Below are 13,832 nucleotides of genomic sequence, written 5' to 3'. Positions count from 1 at the left end.
CTGTCTGGTTCCCGGCTGCCAGCATATCGCGAGACAGAGCGGTGAAGGGCCTGCGGTCACATGACTGTGACGTCACCGCAGGTCCTCAAGCGATGCCGGCATTCAGAGACAAGCCACCGGACAGGTGAATATAAACTTTGTTATTTTATTCTTTTTTTACAGGTACAATGGTACCCAGGTCTGGATGAGAGTCTCCTCTCCTCCAGAACTGGGTACCATCCGCACATAGAGATGCATAGAAGCCGCTTGTAAAAATGTACAGTCGCGGTTTCTGTGCGTCTCAATGCAAGTCAATGGCGGGAGTTCCGCTGCGCTTCCGCAAAATTAAATGACATGCTGCGGATTTTTGTACGCAGCATAAACGCTGCGGAAAAATCCACAGCATGTGCATAGAACATGCGGAATCCCCTTGGGGACCATGGGGTGCGGATTACCTAGCGTTTCACAAGCGTTTCCGCTGCGGAAATTCCGCAGCATAAACGCTTGAAAAACGCTACGTGGGCACACAGCCTTATATTAACAGCAAATTGAGGTCAATATGTTTTTAGTTTTTCTTGTGAAAATATCTAAAGTTTGCTGAAAATTTTTAAATGTTACCAATTGTTTAACTTTAACTGCTTATATCCTAAAATCAACTCGTCAGACAACCAAACAAGTTAATAAATAACATTTCCTATTTGTCTACTTTATGTCAGCATCATTTCCCAAACCTCCTTTTATTTCATTAGGATGTTAGAAAGGTTAAAATTTAGCAGCAAGATTTAATTTTTTTTTTAAGAAAATTTAAGAAAATTTCCAAGTTCTATTTTTTACAGACCTAGTCAGTTTTGAAGTGACTTTGAGGGGCCAATATTTTGGAAAAACACCACTGGATTCACCCTAAGAACTTGTTCACACAATGCATTCCCAAACAAAAATGACACCGCAGTAAAACTGATGTGCTTTTACAATATTTTTTACGTTTACAGCAAAAAATGCATTGGAAACGCATCATGTGAACACAGTCTTGAACTTTATTTTTATGCCATTCAAATTAGTAAAGAAATTAAAAAAATATTTTTTTCTTTGCTGCAATACATATTCCTTATAACACAAAATACTAATAAAAAAACTCCAACAAAACTAGACATCTACGTATCAGTAAAAAATTAAAATAGGCATTTTAGCCTTTCATTAGAAAGAGTCATATACATTTCTGGATTTTTTATCAGTTTAGTTTTGATTTGGAAATAACAATTAGTAATGAAATGTTGCAGTTGTCATATTGTCCACTTTGTAAACCATGATTGCCATTTTTAAAATTATGATATTAAGTGTCTTTATGATCTGTGAATTGTGGAGTCCTGGAAAAAATAAACGCAGAGGAAAATGTAAAAGCATTCTTTAAAAAAATACCTCTCCATATGCCGAAACCCGCGATCAAACCAATGACCTTTAGATCTTCAGTCTAACGCTCTCCCAACTGAGCTATTTCAGCTGGTGATGAGCTGTAAACTTCAACAGTGTAAACTGAGGTCTAAAAAAGTTTCAATAAAAGAAAATTATATTGTTATATCACCGGCAGTTCTAAAAATTAATTTTCCTAGTGGAAAAATAGAAAAGTTCTAGCAGCATATTGACAATAATACAAGAGTGGAGAAGTCAGGATATAAATACCCACAATTTGTTATAAGACCTTTTTATTGTATTTAGAACAGACCAAATACTGCACTTTACTGTACAGAGAAACACCTTCACGAGGACCCGTCCCAAGGTCAGAACTGACCAGTTTTTGCCCCTATTTTATTCCCATTGTTCCCCTGAGTTTACCACTTTTTGCTCTTTGAAATTCCCCATCCAGTACCTGAGATATGGGCATTTTTATTTAGCGATAATTTTTTTATGTCTTTTACCAAGGGGGCGTTGCTCACAGGGTAATAATGCATAGCAGCCTAAAGACACGCCCACAGAGAATCCTGTGAGCCACACCCCTTTGGCAAAGAACAGAAAATTTTTCACTAACATAAAGATCCCAGATCTCTGGAATTGTATGACAGGTTAAAAAAAAAGGAATAATGAGGGGAGCAGCGGGAATAAAACAAGGGGCGAAAACTGGAAACTTTTGACCCGGTGATAGGTCATCTTTAATGGTTTTAAAAACAGCCATAAATCACAACTGCTAAATGATACACTGCACATGTACATGCTTTCTGGAAACAGGATGATCATCTAAACTGGCGCACATGATTTTTACATCATTTAGACGCCAAAGCAGTTTTTATAATGGTTCACTTTTGGGTATTTTCTGTCATAAAGACCTCTCAAAGTGACTTCAAATATGATGTGGTCCCTAAAAAAAATGTTTTGTAAATTTTGCTGGAAAAATGAGAAATTGCTGGTCAACTTTTAACCCTTTTAGCTTCCTAACAAAAAAAACTTTTGGTTCCAAAATTGTGCTGATGTAAAGTGGACATGTGAGAAATGTTATTTATTAACTATTTTGGATAACATATCTCTCTGATTTAAGGGCATGAAAATTCAAAGTTTGAAAATTGCAAAATTTTCAAAATTTTTGCCAAATTTCTGATTTTTTCACAAATAAACGCAAGTGATATCAAAGAAATTTTACCACTATCATGAAGTACAATATGTCACAAAAAAACAGTCTCAGAATGAGGGGAATCCATTGAAGCGTTTCAGAGTAATTACTTCATAAAGTGACAGTGGTCAGAATTGAAAAAATTGGCCTGGTCACGAAGGCAAAAACAGGCTCTGGCGCGAAGTGGTTAATTATTGTATTATCTTTAACTGTTGCTTATAACTGTTGTATATGAACCTCTGAATTGTAAAGTGCTCTGGAATATGTTGGCGCTATATAAAGAAAGAATATTATTATTACATCATGTTACTCTCAGATAAAAAAAAACTGCTGACTGATTCACTTTAAATTCTATAAAACCAACAAACAAGCAGCAGCCAGCTATGATACAGAATTCGCTGATGTCTTCATCCCTCAACAGATTTTTTTACAGTTTTGAAATCTGACACTCTGCCCAATCCCAGTATACCACTAGCAACCATTTCAGTGCGCCAAAAGCCAGCGATGGACAATACCTAATTGACCTATTACAGTATGTACAGGTGCTTCTCACAAAATTAGAATATCATCAAAAAGTTAATTTATTTCAGTTCTTTAATACAAAAAGTGAAACTCGTATATTATATAGAGTCATTGCAAACAGAGTGATCTATTTCAAGTGTTTATTTCTGTTAATGTTGATGATTATGGCTTACAGCCAATGAAAACACAAGTCATTATCTCAGCAAATTAGAATAATTAACAAATAATACCAGCAAAGGCTTCCTAGGTGTTTAAAAAAAAGTCCCTTAGTCTATTTCAGTAGGCTCCACAATCATGGGGAAGATTGCTGACTTGACAGATGTCCAGAAGGCAGTCATTGACACACCCCACAAGGAGGGTAAGCCGCAAAAGGTCATTGCTAAAGAAGCTGGCTGTTCACAGAGGGCTGTATTCAAGCATATTAATGGAAAGTTGAGTGTAAGGAAAAAGTGTGGTAGAAAAAGGTGCACAAACAACCGGGATAACCGCAGCCTTGAAATGATTGTTTAGAAAAGGCCATTCAAAAATTTGGGGGAGATTCACAAGGAGTGGACTGCTGCTGTAGTCATTGCTTCAAGAGCCACCACACACAGACGTATCCAGCACATGGGCTACAAGTGTCACATTCCTTGTGTCAAGCCACTCATGACCAATAGACAACGCCAGAAGCGTCTTACCTGGGCCAAGGAGAAAAAGACCTGGACTGTTGCTCAGTGGTCCAGCTTCACTGTCCACTGTCTCTGAAGAGAGGCAGCAGTGTAAGTGCAGGCCCCGCCCACTGCACTTGTTGCTCATTTGCATAACAATTAAACAGTACATTTCTCTAAAATGTAAACCTGGATTTTCAAAATAATGGTATTTCTGTGATCAGCATTACAGGGACTTTATAAAAATGTCATTAGTTTGGGGTGTAAAACCTGATGAGAGGTTCCCTTTAAGAGCAATATTCCAGATTTCAGAGTAATTATTTGCAGGGATCCAGGTAACATTAAGATGCTGTTTGGCAATAAACTGCTTTTGCTATTCCTACCAGTGATTTTCCAATGTGTAAATTTATGACAAGCAAAATGTCTGCACTAATGGGGCCAATGTCTCACTCACATGTCTTACTCTGGGTGCGAATGGAAACAGGATGAAATCTTCACCCATCAGAATTATTTCTTTTGCTGCAAAGGGGAAGATTGAGGCCTGAATTGGAATCTGTGATGAAACCAATAAACTAGATTATTTTGGCTGGAATCATTTTGGATTTTTCCCAGTTCTGGAGAAGATCCATAGTAATCTGCAGATGGGAAAGCAAAGATAATCTATCTGATCTGCTGATGGGCTGCAGCGTTCACTTGACAAGCAAAGTAACCAGATCCCCAGGTAACATGGCGCTCGGAGAGAAGAAGTTGGGTTTGTTTGGGATTTACAGTTTTTACTTCTTTTATTCTGTACACCGAGAACATTGAAAAGGGATTTTCCAGTAGTGGACAAACCCTTTGAGGGTATATTCACACATTGCGTTTTTGCTGCCTTTTTATTCTGCAGCAAAACCTGATCTCTTGCCAGGAGGTTTGTTCGGGATTTTCTTGCTTTTTTGCTTGTTTTTTGGTGCGTTTTTTAACTGTCCTTTTGTCTCTTTTATGCATGTACATAAAGTTCAGTGAAAAAAAGTCTCATTCTGGTTTTGACACAAAAAATGCTGAAAAAACACTGAAAACCCTGACACCTGCGTTTTTGGTGCGTTTTTTCAGCATTTTTTTCATCACCCATTATTTCCAATGGGTGAAAAATTGCTGAAAAAAACACTGAAAGAAGTGACATGCTATATTTTGCAAAAAAACTCAACCAAGGCACAAAATCCTGATAAAGAAACATGATATGAGCATGAGATTTCTGGAATCTCATAGACTTTGCTGGTACTGTAAAACGCAACAGAAAATTTGCATAAAGAAATGCATCAAAAAACGTTGAAAAAAACATGATGTGTGAACGTAGCTCCAAACCGCTGGACCTTCCCGCCATACATTTTCTACCAAGATATTAACTCTTTGTAGAAGAGTCGATAATACAATCAGCAATACCTGAATTTATAGTAGATAAAGGACAATCACTGGTAAAATTCAAGAAAGTTGCTCTTAGTGCAAACATTACCCTTAACATAATGGAGACAATAAAGAAATGTAGGAAGATAAAAAATGTTGAAGAAAAAGCTTATGAAGCACCCCAGATGGGACTCGAACCCACAATCCCTGGCTTAGGAGGCCAGTGCCTTATCCATTAGGCCACTGGGGCTTAGTGGGGGCTGATTGCTCACATTACCTGGACTTTTTTCACATTTCATAAATCAGTGGAAATGTTTTTTAGCTGATGTTCCTTTATTCTTTTAATACCACACAGGGATTGGTTTATTTTGTTTGCAGTAATGTAGTAAAGCTCTGTATATCTATATTCCCGTATATACAGGTGTTAGTGCTCACATAACTGCGCTGTAAAGTAAGGAATGTGATCAGACAGGTCATCACTGATTGTCGATACGATATGGGGTCGGATCACAGTATGATATAGGATTAGGCTTCATCATATCCTCATTATAATATACCATATCAATGGCAGGGATTGGGTTAAAGGTGTTGTCTCACAAATAAATGTTTGTTTAATTCTCGATTCCTTAGATGTCCCTTTAAGAAATCATTGTAGGCTGAAATTAGTTAAAAGAAGCTTAGGGAGAAGAGCTGAAGGTCCGTGGCTCAATGCTGCGTTACCATATAAATTCTATATAAGATTTCAGTGTTATTATGTGTTCTAACATGTACTAATCAATTACAGGAGAGAAGCTGTACAATGTCAGGAAGGAAAAGAACTGATGTCAGAAGTGGGATTCGAACCCACACCTCCAGAGGAGACAGCGACCTGAACGCAGCACCTTAGACCGCTCGGCCATCCTGACTGCTGCTGAATGCTGTGAATTAACTGTTTCCAAACCAGTCAGCAAAAAGATGATCAGTGTTTATCATGAATGGAAATGTAGCATAATTTATTTTTATTATTGATCTTTAACCCCTTAGTGACAGAGCCACTTTTGAGATTAACGACCAAGCTCATTTTTTTCAATCTGACAAGTGTCACTCTTTGTGTTAATAATTCTGGAACACTACAACATATCTTAATAATTTTGAAAGCGTTTATTTGTGACATATTGTCCTTTATGTTAGCGGTAAATTTAAGTCAATATGTTTTTAGCTTTGTTTGTGAAAATATCTAAAGTTTGCTGAAAAGTTTGAGAAATTTGTCATTTTCAAACTTTGAATGCTTATATCCTTAACCCCTTTACAGCCTGGGGCATAATAGTATGCACCAGACTGTCATCCCCCGTTGAGCGCGGGCTCCGGTGGTGAGCCCACACTGAACCAGGCACATGTCAGCTGATTTTTACAGCTGACATGTGCCCGCAACAGCCGCGGGTGGAATCGCGATCCACCACAGCTGTTAAAATGTTAAATGCCACTGTCAAACTCTGACAGCGGCATTTAACAGCGCCGCTCTGGAAGTGCGTTACTTACCCCGCCCATCGGTGACTCCTTCACGTGATCGCGGGTCACTGATGGGTGGGCATGACAACCCTGGGTCTGCAGCAGACCCCAGAGGTTGTCATGTACTGATCGCTATGAGCGTCACCTAGTGGTTGGTGCTCATAAGCACAGGAGCATTTCTGCTACATAGAGGTGATCTGTTCATCACCTCTATGTAGCAGAGACGATCGGACAGTTGCTGCTTCTAGTATCCTATGGAGACTATAGAAGCATGCAAAAAGTAAAAAAAATGTTTTTAAAAATATTAAAAAAATAAAAAATATATAAAAGTTTAAATCACCCCCCTTTCACCCCATTCAAAATAAAATAATAATAAAAAAAACACATACACATATTTGGTATCGCTGCGTCCAGAATCACCCGATCTATCAATATAAAAAAAGAATTAATCCGATCGGTAAACGGCGTAACGAGAAAAAAATTCTTGAAGATTGAAGATGAAACAGGGCTGGGTCTTTCAGCATGACAATGATCCCAAGCACACCGCCAAGGTAATGAAGTGGCTTTGTAAGAAGCATTTCAAGGTCCTGGAGTGGTCTAGCTAGTCTCCAGATCTAAACCCTATAGAAAACCTTTGGAGGGAGTTGAAAGTCCGTGTTGCCCAGCGACAGCCCCAAAACATCACTGTTCTAGAGGATATCTGCATGGAAGAATGGGCCAACATACCAGCAACAGTGTGTGCCAACCTTGTGAAGACTTACAGAAAATGTTTGACCTCTGTCATTGTAAACAAAGGATATATAACAAAGTATTGAGATGAACTTTTGTAATTGACCAAATACAGTTATATGAAAAAGTTTGGGCACCCCTATTAATCTTAAGCTTAATGTTTTATAAAAATTGGTGTTTTTGCAACAGCTATTTCAGTTTGATATATGTAATAACTGTTGGACACAGTAATGTTTCTGCCTTGAAATGAGGTTTATTGTACTAACAGAAAATGTGCAATCTGCATTCAAACAAAATTTGACAGGTGCATAAGTATGGGCACCCTTATCATTTTCTTGTTTTAAATACTCCTACCTACTTTTTATTACTTACTAAAGCACTTTTTTGGTTTTGTAACCTCATTGAGCTTTGAACTTCATAGCCAGGTGTATGCAATCATGAGAAAAGCTACTTAAAGTGGCCACTTGCAAGTTGTTCTCCTGTTTGAATCTCCTCTGAAGAGTGGCATCATGGGTTCCTCAAAACAACTGTCAAATGATCTGAAAACAAAGATTATTCAACATAGTTGTTCAGGGGAAGGATACAAAAAGCTGTCTCAGCGATTTAACCTGTCAGTTTCCACTGTATGGAACATAGTAAGGAAATGGAAGAACACAGGGACAGTTCTTGTTAAGGCCAGAAGTGGCAGGCCAAGAAAAACATCAGAAAGGCAGAGAAGAAGAATGGTGAGATCAGTCAAGGACAATCCTCAGACCACCTCCAGAGAGCTGCAGCATCAACTTGCTGCAGATGGTGTCACTGTGCATCGGTCAACTATACAACACACTTTGCACAAGGAGAAGCTGTATGGGAGAGTGATGCGAAAGAAGCCATTTCTGCAAGCACGCCACAAACAGAGTGGCTGAGGTATGCAAAAGCACATTTGGAGAAGCCAATTTCTATTTGGAAGAAGGTCCTGTGGACTGATGAAACCAAGATTGAGTTGTTTGGTCATACAAAAAGGCGTTATGCATGGCGGCAAAAAAACACAGCATTCCAAGAAAAACACTTGCTACCCACAGTAAAATTTGGTGGCGGTTCCATCATGCTTTGGGGCTGTGTGGCCAATGCCGGCACCGGGAATCTTGTTAAAGTTGAGTGACGCATGGATTCCACTCAGTATCAGCAGATTCTTGACAATAATGTTCAAGAATCAGTGACAAAGTTGAAGTTACGCAGGGGATGGATCTTTCAGCAAGACAATGATCCAAAACACCGCTCCAAATCTACTCAGGCATTCATGCAGAGGAACAATTATAATGTTCTGGAATGGCCATCCCTGTCCCCAGACCTGAATATCATTGAACATTTGTGGGATCATTTGAAGAGGGCTGTCCATGCTCGGCGACCATCAAACTTAACTGAACTGGAATTGTTTTGTAAAGAGGAATGGTCAAAAATACCTTCATCCAGGATCCAGGAACTCATTAAAAGCTACAGGAAGCGACTGGAAGCTGTTGTTTTTGCAAAAGGAGGATCTACTAAATATTAATGTCACTTTTCTGGTGAGGTGCCCATACTTATGCACCTGTCAAATTTTGTTTGAATGCAGATTGCACATTTTATGTTAGTACAATAAACCTCATTTCAAGGCAGAAACATTACTGTGTCCAACATGTATTACATATATCAAACTGAAATAGCTGTTGAAAAAACACCAATTTTTTATAAAACACTAAGCTTAAGATTAATAGGGGTGCCCAAACTTTTTCATATAACTGTACTTATTTTCCACCAAAAAGTGAAAAAAAAATTCTTTCCATATCAGACAATGTGATTTTTAGGATTTGATTTCCCATTTTGTCTCTCACAGTTGAGGTCTACCTATGATGGCAATTACAGGCCTCTCTCATCTTTTTAAGTGGGAGAACTTGTACAATTGGTGGCTGACTAAATACTTTTTTACCCACTGTATTTGTCTACTTTATGTCAGCATCATTTCCCAAACCTCCTTTTATTTCGTTTGGATGTTAGAAAAGTTAAAATTTAGCAGCAAGATTTAATTTTTTTTTTAAGAAAATTTAAGAAAATGTCCAAGTCCTATTTTTTACAAACCTAGTCAGTGTTGAAGTGACTTTGAGGGTCCTATATTTTGGAAAAACACCACTGGATTCACCCTAAGAACTTGTTCACCCAATACATTCCCAAACAAAAATGACAATGCAGTAAACTGATGCGTTTTTACTATATTTTTTAATTTTGCAAAAAAAAAAAAGCATTGGGAACGCATCATGTGAACACAGTCTTGAACTTTATTTTTATGCTATTCAAATTAGTAAAGAAATTAAAAAATGTTTTTTTCATTGCTTCAAAATTTATTTATTTATATGCAGAAGAAAATGTAAAAATATTCTTTAAAAGATGTTTTTCCTCTTGCCGAAACCCGGGATCGAACCAGGGACCTTTAGATCTTCAGTCTAACACTCTCCCAACTGAGCTATTTTGGCTGGTGATGTTCTGTAAACTTCAACAGTGTAAACCGAGGTCTAGAAAAGTTTCAATAAAAGAAAATTATATTTTTATATCACCGGCAGTTCTAAGGCTGTGTGCCCACGATGCGTTTTTTAAGCATTTCCGCAGCGGCAAAAACACTGCAGAAATGCTTAAAAAACGCTCGGTAGAAGGCCTGCAATATTCCCCAATGATAATCCGCATGTGCTGTGCACATGGTGCAGAAATTTCCACTGCGGATTATCATTGCGGAAAAAAACGCAGCACTACCAATTATTTTGCGGAAGCGCTGCGTTTTCGCCGCCATTGACTTGCATTAGATTGCATGGATTACGCATCACTGTATATGTAGATGCGCATTCCATGCTTTCTAATGTGCGGATGGTACCCGGGTGTAGAGGAGAGGAGACTCTCCTCCGGACCTGGGTACCATAGAAAACTGTAAAAAAAAAGAATAAAATAAAAAATAAATATATACTTACCTTCTGGCGGCCCGCGCTGTGCTCCTCCTCGCATGCTGGCAGCTCGCGATGGACTGAAGGACCTGCGCTGACGTCATAGTCATGTGACGGGTCACGCGATGCTGAAGTCGGCAGGTCCTTCAGTCTACCGCTGCCGGCAAGGGAGAACGGAGAGAAGCAAGACACCGGGGGCCATCAGAGGGTAAGTATATATATATTTTTTTATTTTTTACCATTCTTTCGGTCACAGTATATAAATCCAAGCCGTTTGCATGGATTTATATAGTGTGACCAAGTTGTCAAGCACTTTCCAAGTGATGCTAAAATCGTTTGGAAAGCGCTTGACAACCCGCATGCGGAAATGCAAGTGAAGAACGCTTCACATCCGCATGTCCCTGGCAGGAAAAACGCATATACAATCCGCATGTACAATCCGCATGTACAATCCGCATGTACAATCCGCATGTACAATCCACATATACAATCCGCATGTACAATCCACATGTACAATCCGCATGTACAATCCGCATGTACAATCCGCATGTACAATCCGCATGCGTTTTTTTCTGCCAGGGAGATGCAGAAACGCTCAGGAAAAATCCTGAGCATTTCTGCATCGTGGGCACATAGCCTTAACATTAATTTTCCTAGTGGAAATATAGAAAGTTCTATCAGCATATTGACAGTGATACAAGACTGGAGAAGTCAGGATAGAAATAACCACAATTTGTTATAAGACCTTTTTATTGTATTTAGAACAGACAAAATACTGCACTTTACTGTACAGAGAAACACCTTCACGAGGACCCGTCCCAAGGTCAGAACTGAGCAGTTTTTGCCCCTATTTGATTCCCACTGTTCCCCTGAGTTTACCGCTTTTTGCTCTTTGAAATTCACCATCCAGTTCCTGAGATATGGGCATTTTTGTTTAGTGATAATTTTTTGTCTTTTACCAAGGGGGCGTTGCTCGCAGGGTAATAATGCAGAGCAGCCTAAAGACACACCCACAGAGAATCCTGTGAGCCACACCCCTTTGGCAAAGAACAGAAAAATATGCAGTAACATAAAGATTCCAGATCTCTGGAACTGTATGGCAGATTAAAAAAAAAGGAATAATGAGGGGATCAGCGGGAATAAAACAAGGGGCGAAAACTGGAAACTTTTGACTCGGTGATAGGTCATCTTTAATGGTTTTAAAAACAGCCATAAATCACCACTGTTAAATGATACACTGCACATGTACATGCTTTCTGGAAACAGGATGATCATCTAAGCTGGAGCACATGATTTTTACATCATTTAGACACCAATGTCCTCTCTCCCATAAAGGCAAAATTCAGGATGGGGCTGGAACTTGCCCTGTTGCTGATTTTAAATGGAATCTGTCACCAGGTATTTGCTGTTATCTGAGAGAAGCATAATGTAGGGACAGAGACCCTGATTCAGCAACGTTTCAGTTGCTGGGCTGCTTGCTGTAGTTTTGATAAAATCCCTGTTTTATCTGCTGCAGATCTAGCAGCTTTCTGAATGCTGAGCTTTGCATAACCCCCCAAACTGCTGATTGAAAGCTTTCTGAGTACACTGTATAGGCAGAAAGCTGCCATTCAGCGGTTTGAGTGTGGTTATTAGAATTACATGTCCTATAGTGATAATCTCCTGCTGATAAAACACTGATTTTATTGAAATTGCAACAAGCTGCACAGTATGTGATACATTACTGGAATCAGGGGCTCTTATCCATCATTGTAGATTGTAAGCTCTTACGAGCAGGGTCGTCATTATTTTTGCTTTAATTATTGCATTATCTTTAACTGTTACTTATGACTGTTGTATATGAACCTCTGAATTGCAAAGTGCTGTGGAATATGTTGGCGCTATATAAATAAAGATTATTATTATTATATCATGCTATTCTTAGATAAAAAAAGCCCCCCAAAAACTGCTCACAGATTCCCTTTAAATTCTATAAAACCGACAAACAAGCAGCAGCCAGCTATGATACAGAATTCGTTGATGTTTTCATCCCTCACCAGATTTTCTTTACAGTTTTGAAATCTGGCACTCTGCCCAATCCCAGTATACCACTAGCAACCATTTCAGTGCGCCAAAAGCCAGGGATGGACAATACCTAATTGACCTATTATAGGCGCATATCTGTCATCAATATTGATGTTAACCTTACTGGCAAAATATTCACTATTTATCTCATCCTGGATTTGGGATTATTGGCAGGGACCACATAGATGTCTTGGTTGCTGTTAAGCAGATGTCTTTCCCACTATTCATTGCTGCAAAATATTAAGATTTGAGAGTCCTCAGTGGTTGATACCTTTTAATGGCTAACTGAAAAGATGGTAGCAAGTTGCAAGCTTCCGAGACTACTCAGGCCTCTTCATCAGGCATAGTATAACAGTCACATAGTTATACACAATGGGACACAGAAATAATGTAATAGATGAGACAGGTAGCATACAGCAGAGCTGTTACTGTGGGAGAAAGATAAACAGTTCTGGCTGTAAATATTGGATTAGTTCATAGATAAGGACTGTGAAAGTTTTCTTGTCCGATGATTAAGGTCTGGTCCAGGTTTATGATGACCCCAAAGTTCTAAGGACCACATTCCTTAGTTGATGTAGAATGACATTTATGTTACCTGTCTCACCTATTACATTATTTCTGTGTCCCACTGTCTATAAATATGTGACTCTTCAGATTTTGTGTTGTACTATGCCTGATGAAGAGGCCTGAGTAGTCTCGAAAGCTTGCAACTTGTTACCATCTTTCCAGTTAGCCATTAAAAGGTATCAACCACTGATGACTCTCAAATCTTAATATTTTTCTATGTACTGGCTAAGACGGTACAAGAATATTCATTGCTGCAGGCAGTCATGCTCCTGTTCCTTGACATGCACAAAGCCTTGGTTCCCTTCTTGGAGATACCTCTTTCCTTGCATGGGTTTGTAAGTTACAGTATGTATAGTTTGTCCTCTAAAAGGGGTTGTCCACCTGGTGACAGATTCCCTTTAAGGACTGATCCAGCTTCACTGTCCTTTCTGGAGGAGGTTTTAGATTTTATGACTGGGCTGAGTTAATGCAATCAAATCCTTGCACACCCACTGCCTGTCTTGTGACAGTGATTGGCAGGTCACTATTTATTAGGTAACCTGTCTCTCCCACCCTAGATCCAGTGCCATCATTCCCCATGGTAGGGAATAGGGAAGAGAGGCAGCAGTGTAAGTGCAGGGCCCGCCCATTGCACTTGTGGCTCATTTGCATAACAATGAAACAGTATATTTCTCTAAAATTAAACCCAGATTTTCAAAATAATAGCATGCCTATTATCAGGCATTCTGGGCACTTTGTATAGATAGCATTAGATTGGGGTATAAAACCTGATGAGAGGTTCCCTTTAAAAGCAATATTCCTGGTTTCAGTGTAATTATTTGCAGGGATCCAGGTAACATTAAGATGCTGTTTGGCAATAAATCTGCTTTTGCTATTCCTTCCAGTGATTTTCCTTTGTGTAATTTTTAG

The 13,832-nt window shown here is 38.9% G+C and overlaps 4 non-coding genes across 4 annotated transcripts; all 4 read right to left on the bottom strand.

Annotated features, from left to right (window-relative positions):
- Nucleotides 1-1,404: 1,404 nt before the first annotated feature.
- TRNAF-GAA (transfer RNA phenylalanine (anticodon GAA)) lies at nucleotides 1,405-1,477 on the bottom strand. The gene has a single exon. It is a non-coding gene; the product is annotated as a tRNA-Phe (tRNA).
- A 3,830-nt stretch (nucleotides 1,478-5,307) lies between these two features.
- TRNAR-CCU (transfer RNA arginine (anticodon CCU)) lies at nucleotides 5,308-5,380 on the bottom strand. Its single transcript has one exon. It is a non-coding gene; the product is annotated as a tRNA-Arg (tRNA).
- A 572-nt stretch (nucleotides 5,381-5,952) lies between these two features.
- Nucleotides 5,953-6,035, bottom strand: TRNAL-CAG (transfer RNA leucine (anticodon CAG)). The gene has a single exon. It is a non-coding gene; the product is annotated as a tRNA-Leu (tRNA).
- Nucleotides 6,036-9,760: 3,725 nt separating this feature from the next.
- On the bottom strand, nucleotides 9,761-9,833 carry TRNAF-GAA (transfer RNA phenylalanine (anticodon GAA)). Its single transcript has one exon. It is a non-coding gene; the product is annotated as a tRNA-Phe (tRNA).
- Between the last annotated feature and the right edge of the window lie 3,999 nt (nucleotides 9,834-13,832).

Source organism: Phyllobates terribilis, unplaced genomic scaffold, assembly GCF_046119375.1.
Source record: "Phyllobates terribilis strain yellow unplaced genomic scaffold, ASM4611937v1 Scaffold_65__1_contigs__length_7625178, whole genome shotgun sequence".
In the NCBI taxonomy this organism is placed as follows: domain Eukaryota; kingdom Metazoa; phylum Chordata; class Amphibia; order Anura; family Dendrobatidae; genus Phyllobates; species Phyllobates terribilis.
This window is presented reverse-complemented; position numbering and strand designations above follow the sequence as displayed.